Source organism: Mus pahari, chromosome 2 (assembly GCF_900095145.1).
Source record: "Mus pahari chromosome 2, PAHARI_EIJ_v1.1, whole genome shotgun sequence".
In the NCBI taxonomy this organism is placed as follows: Eukaryota; Metazoa; Chordata; class Mammalia; order Rodentia; family Muridae; genus Mus; species Mus pahari.
In genome coordinates, this window is record NC_034591.1 from 36,947,115 (window position 1) to 36,953,645 (window position 6,531).

The window sequence follows — 6,531 nt, forward strand, 5'->3', positions numbered from 1 at the left end:
ACACACACACACACACACACACACACACACACACACACACACGCATATGAGAACCAATAAACTTGGAGTTATATAACATTGAAAAACTATAATATAAGCCACCCCCAAAAGAAAAAAAAAAGAAAGAAAAAAGAATGCATGAGATATAGAGACAAACAAGGACTATGTTCATAATAATCTGATGGGATTCATCATGGTTTTTAATTTCATTGTTTTAATTATGTTTCACATTATAAAATTTGATGTTGCAAAAAATCATAAGAAGTATTCACACTCATGTATCAGCCATTTGAAACTTTTATAAAAATAAAAACCACAGTGTTTTAGTAATGCCCAAGGTACCTTTTAAAAAGTTTTATTATAAAATTCAAATTTTCCTCAATACTGTTGTCATGTAATTATGTAGTGAGAAATATATGATGATGTTCCAATTACATGGTTATTCTTCTCTTACTCTGTAGTTCATAGTATATAATTACCTACTTGAATAAATTTTACAATGGTGCAAAGACAAATATCTGGTAACAAACAACCCTTAACTGCAATCCTTCATGCAGTCCTGAATCTTTCTGGTGGTTTCTGCTTATTCAGCAACACATCCTCATCTTCACTTCTAACACATGGTCAGTATGTTCCCATCAACTATTTAGGAAAAGTGTATATGCAAAGGGGTTGTGAATGATGCTGTTATCTATCTGAAACCTTTGAGAAAGTCTGAATTAGAAGGTCTCTCAAACTGAAAAGACTAGCTTTTATTCTTTATGATTGATAAACTGGGCCAAAAACTGCCCACTGTTGTCAGTTTCTGTACGAGGTAAGGGGATTTTTTTTTCCCCCTCAGGTCTCTCATGAGTAAGATGAGAATCTGTCATTGTGTACCTCTCCATCCCAAATCCAAACACCATGACTCATAGTTAGTATCTGTTCCACTAGAAAGTGGCCCAGATAAGTCAGCAGCATGGCCCACAGTTGACTGGGCTGTTGGTGAACTTGTCCAACTCCTTGCATCTTATTTCTTATTGGTAGTATTATTTCTTGAACAGCTGAGTAATGAACTGGATGGATGGATAATGTGTATAAGGAACGAAGGCAAACTATTAGTCAGCCAGGTCTCTCTACCCTGCTGAACTAATGCCAACCTCCTCTGATACCCTTCCTTGTAAATGTAAATGTCACTTGTATTTCCTCAGATGAGGGGATGAGATGAGAACTGTACCCATGCTTTACAGATACACTGGGCTGAGCTCAGAGAATATCTACCTAACTACCCCTAGGCCTAGGCCTAGAAGCTTCTAGTCACCACACAATCTAATTGTCTGCAAGTCTGGACCTTGAAGGCTTCAGCCTCTGTCATCTAAATTAGGTCTAGAATGTTTCAGCCTTTGAGAGTTACTACTGAATCAACGCTCTCATTCTAGCTCTTACTGAACTCTAGCTGGCTGGTTCAACTCAGCTGTTATGTCTCAAACTCCTCTCCAAGCTGATTGAATTAAATTGGTTTATGTTGGCTTCTGACTGAATTGATCTGTTTGCAAAGACTGTCTCTAAACTTCACGAACTGATCCAAACTAACTGAATTGAGTTGACTTGAGCTGAACTGAATTGAACTCTCTTTCCTCATTGCTCTTTAAATAGCTTCTCTTTCCTGTCTGTTCTTGTGAGAACTGGGCCTATAGTATCTCTGGTGGTCATTTTGTCTACCTCTCCATTAGATGTCATTGTTTGGGATTAAAGGTATGTGGCATGTCTGCATCCAAACAGAACAGGTCATGTTGCTAGATGAAAATCCCTCTACACATTCTCTTTCACTTCCATCCTCATCCCCAGGCTCACGTACGGTACACAGGAGACTCAGTGGGGGGAAAGTTTTAGTCCTACTTCAAAATAGAATTCAATTTATTTTTGATATTGCAGAATACAGTTTAACAATTTGTATTAAAATAAAAACCTTACAACCATATACTCTTAGGAAACTAATATTTACATCTAGCCAAAATATTTACAGGAACACTCATAGCTGTATTTGTAGCAGTCAAGAATGGGAAAATGTCTGAATGCCTTTCAGTGGGTGAAAACCTAAACAAAAATTTGGTATCCATGATATGGTATGGTGGTTTCCATGTGGTATATTCTGCACCAAAACTCACAGTGGAGTTTGATCCCAGATAAATCTTGAAGAGTAGGAAACTCTTGAAGAGATGATGCCTAGTAGGAGAGGATCATGCTGCTGTAGTTACTACTGTTAGAGTGGATTAATGCCTGTCAGTGCTCTAAAAATGGGTGAGGTTTTGAGGGGCTAGATTAGGATATAGAAGAATGGACTATCAGAAGGCCAATTAAGTTTTCTGGCTTTACACTGTTTATGTACTCCTACTATGTTATGCCATTTACCACATTTTGACATACCCAGGGACCCCTTACCATGTCAGAGTGTAGCAAACTAAATAGACTAATGTATACTAAGGCAACTCAAAAAAATAAACAAATACATTAACAACATATACAACAAAGGGGGTTCTCTAGAGAATTATGTTGAGTGTTAAAAGCCCGTTTCAAAAACAGAATTCTGTATGATTTTGTTTGTACACAGTATTACATATTATGTCAGGTTTGTACATAGTATGCCAGGCCTGAAGAGAGAGAGAGAGAGAGAGAGAGAGAGAGAGAGAGAGAGAGAGAGGAGAGTAGTACAGGTAGAGTCCAGAAAAGGCGTTAGACCCCTTGGAACTAGAGTTACAGGAAGTTGTAAGCTGTAATTGAACATGTAGGCTGGGAATTGAACAGGAGTCCTTTGGAAGAGCAATGCATGCTCTTTAATAGCTGAGCAATCCTTCGAACCCAAGTGAAAATTCTTATAGAAGATGAGGCAAGTAAATGTAAGCATAATTTTTTAAAGCATAAATGTGAAGATTCTGTGGCTAAAGTGGAATTCATAAAGATACTTATATGTGGAATTTAAAAAGGTAAGTTATGGGAAAAGGATAGTATTTCAGCTCAGATGAATTCTGGAAAGGAAATTAAACAGCTAACTAAACAGCATTATTTTATTATTTGTTGATTTAATATCAGCAAATAATTTAATTTCCCTATAAGTGTATTCATGATGAACATGTTTGGTGTCTGCCAAGGCCAGAGGAGCTCCTGAAATTCTCTGGAGGTGGAATTACAGATAGTTGTGTGTTAGCAATAGGTTCTAGGAACCAAACCAAGGTCCTCTGTAAAAGTAGAAAGTACTCTTAAGCAATGAGCCATCTTTCCAGGAACCTGAATAGCATTATTATAAGTGCCTTCTGATCATTTGATATCTCTACTTAGAAACATCCTTAAATTCAAACCCCAGCAGTAACCCTTTGGTTTTTTTTTTGTTTGTTTGTTTGTTTCACTTTTACTATGTATAAAGTAAAAACTATTATTAAAATTTTTAACTTAGGGACTAAAGATATAGCATAATCATAAGACATATATTATTGTACATAATGAAGGCACTTTGTTTAATCTTTAACAAAATACTGTGGCGATTTGAATATGCTTGGCCCATGGGAAGTGCTATTAGGAAGTGTGGCCTTATTGGAGTAGGTGTGGCCTTGTTGAAGGAAGGTATCACTCTAGGGGTGAGCTTTGAGGACTAATGCTCTGGCTCTGCCCAGTGCAGAAGAGACCCTCCTGGCTACCTGCAAAAGGTAACTTCCTTCTGCTACCCGTAGTTCAAGATGGAGAACTCTCAGCTACTTCTCCAGCACCATGTCTGCCTGGATGCTGCCATGATGATAATGGACTGAACCTCTGAAACTTTTAGCCAGTCCCAACTAAATGTTTTCCCTTATTAAAGTTGCTCTAGTCATAGCATTTCTTCACAGCAATGGAAACTGTTACAAAGATAAATATCAACTATTTATTTATATTTTTATTTATTGTAGATTCTTTTATATAAGATATTTTGATTATGATTTCCCCCTTTAACTCTAAGACCTTCCTTACTTCTCCCATCCATATCTTCACACTTTCTCTTTCTTCTTACAAAACAAAAAGGCATCTAAATAATAATAAATAATAATAATAATAATAATAATAATAATAATAAATAAGATAAAAGAAAGACAAACAAGATAAGGAGACAAAGAAAAAACATGTAGATTCAGAGACACATATAAACACAGAGAAACACATAGTCATATACATATGTTCATATATACAGGGAGACCATCAAAATACAAAGCCAGAAGCCACAATATACACACAAAAGATATGTAAGCTAAAATTAATTAATTAATAATTAATTTAAAAGACCTGAGAAAACATTATGAGACAAAGAAACTCCAAAGATGCCATTGAGTTTGTTTTGTGTTGGCTATCTACAGGTGGGCATGGGTCCTGCCCTTAAGAGAGTTTTGTATCCTCCACGAGACTTTTGGAAATAGCTAGTTTTTCATCTGTGCATGTTGTCACAGTTTCTGTGAATTTATATGTACACGTGTTCTACTGTGTTCAGAGGATGTTGTTTCTCTCATGTCCTCCATTCCCTCTAGTTTTGACAATCTTTCCACCTCTTCCGCAGGCTTTCCTGAGCTGCGAATGGAAAGGTTTAATAGAGACTTCCCTCTTGGGACTCGATATTCCAAGATCTCTCACTCTAAGAACATTGTCCAAGTGTGGATTTCTGTTTTTGTTCCCATCTACTGCTGGAGGAAGCTTCTTTGGTGATGACTGAGCAGAACAATGATCTATGAGTAAAACAGAATGCCATGTATTTTAGCAGAACAGTGGTATTTATTTTTACCCTATATCCATGACCTATCTGGTCTCTGGTCCTTGACCACCCAAGCAGTGCTGAAGATAGGTTCCATGTCATGGAATGGGTCTTAAATCCAAGCAGCTATTGGATGGCTACTCCCACAAACCTTGTGCCACAATTGCACGACTGCATCTTCGAGACAAATCAGCAATGTATATCAAAAGATTTGTAGCCGGGTTAGTGTTTTACTTTCTCCTTTGGTTGCATATAGAGTACTTTCCAGCAGCATGAATACTAGTTCATACTGGGGAAGGCTCTGAGTTGTCACCAGCTTAACATCTCTGTATTTAATGTATTGTGTAGGTGTTATCTGCAGTGCACAGCAACCAATTGCCTTTGCATTCACCTAGGTTGTTTTTAGGTTCCCATAGGCCCCTTTGGTCAAAAACTCAATTAGATGTAACCCACTATTGTCACTGGAAGCTTCATTTGGCGATAAGAAATGTCCAATTGGAGCTCTATCCTTCCCATTATTTGACAATTTCATTCATATCACCTTCATAATTTGTATATACATTTGGAAGAGTCTACTGTATTAGGCTTCCATGCAACCCCTCCAATGGCCCTTAGATTTAGCTGTTTCCCCCCAATTCCCTCTCCCATCTCCTTCTTCCCTGTCTCCCCCCAATTTGATCTTGCTTATGTCCACTCACAATCACCCGTACTTACATATTCTAGTTTCCCTTCCTAAGTGATATTTATCTCTTCCCCCAGTTCTTTATATCTGTCCTCTGTTTATAAGTCTATAGCTTATTTATCAAAGATTTTACAGCTAATATCTACATATAAGTTAATATATACTCTATTTGTCTTTCTATGTCTGGGTTACCTCACTCAGAATGATTTTATTTGCTAAATCTGTCCATTTAGCTGTGAATTTCATTTTTTTAAAAGTTGAATAATATTCTAATTGGGTAAATGTACCACATTTTTTTATCCATCCTCCCATCTATTAATCTAAGCTATTTCCAATTTCTGGCTATTTTTAATAAAACAGCAATGAACATGGATGAGCAAATATCTCTTTAGTAGGATTAGGCATCCTTTGGGTATAGGGACAGGGTAAGTGTTACATGACAATAAAATGATGATTTTTGAAAACATATTTCTATCTAAAGAAAGTAACAAGTAATCATTCACATACTGTACTTTAATTAGAGCTGCTCTTCAATCTTTAAAAGGTATTTCTGGTAGGCATGCTCATGGCACACACCAAAACACCCAGCACTAAGAGGGCAGAGAGAAAAGAAAAGAGAGTTCCAGGCAAGTTGGTATTGCATGGTAAAACTTTGTCTCAAAATCAACAAACTGACAGGCTGGAGAAGTGGCCCTACCCCTGAGATCACTTGTTGCACACCCATTGAGACTAGAGTTTGGATTTCAGCACTCCACATAAAAGTAATTTCAGATCCACCTATGCTAGTGGCACCAAGGTGGGAAGAGCCAGGAGGATGGCACGGGCTTGCCAGCGGGAAAACAAACCATTTTACAATAGCCAACATCAACAACCCAACCTTCTGAGCCCTAGGTTCCACACATGAACAAGTTTAAAAGAACCAAGATAAAGATTGACAGAGGAAGATATCAGCAACCCTCCGGCGCTCACATACACATATGTGTAAACCACAGATATGTACCCTGGCAGTTGCTCACAATGAAATTAAAACAACCCTGATGTTAGCAAAAAAAAAAAAAAAAAAAAAAAAAAAAAAAAAAAAAAAAAAAAAAAAAAAAAAAAA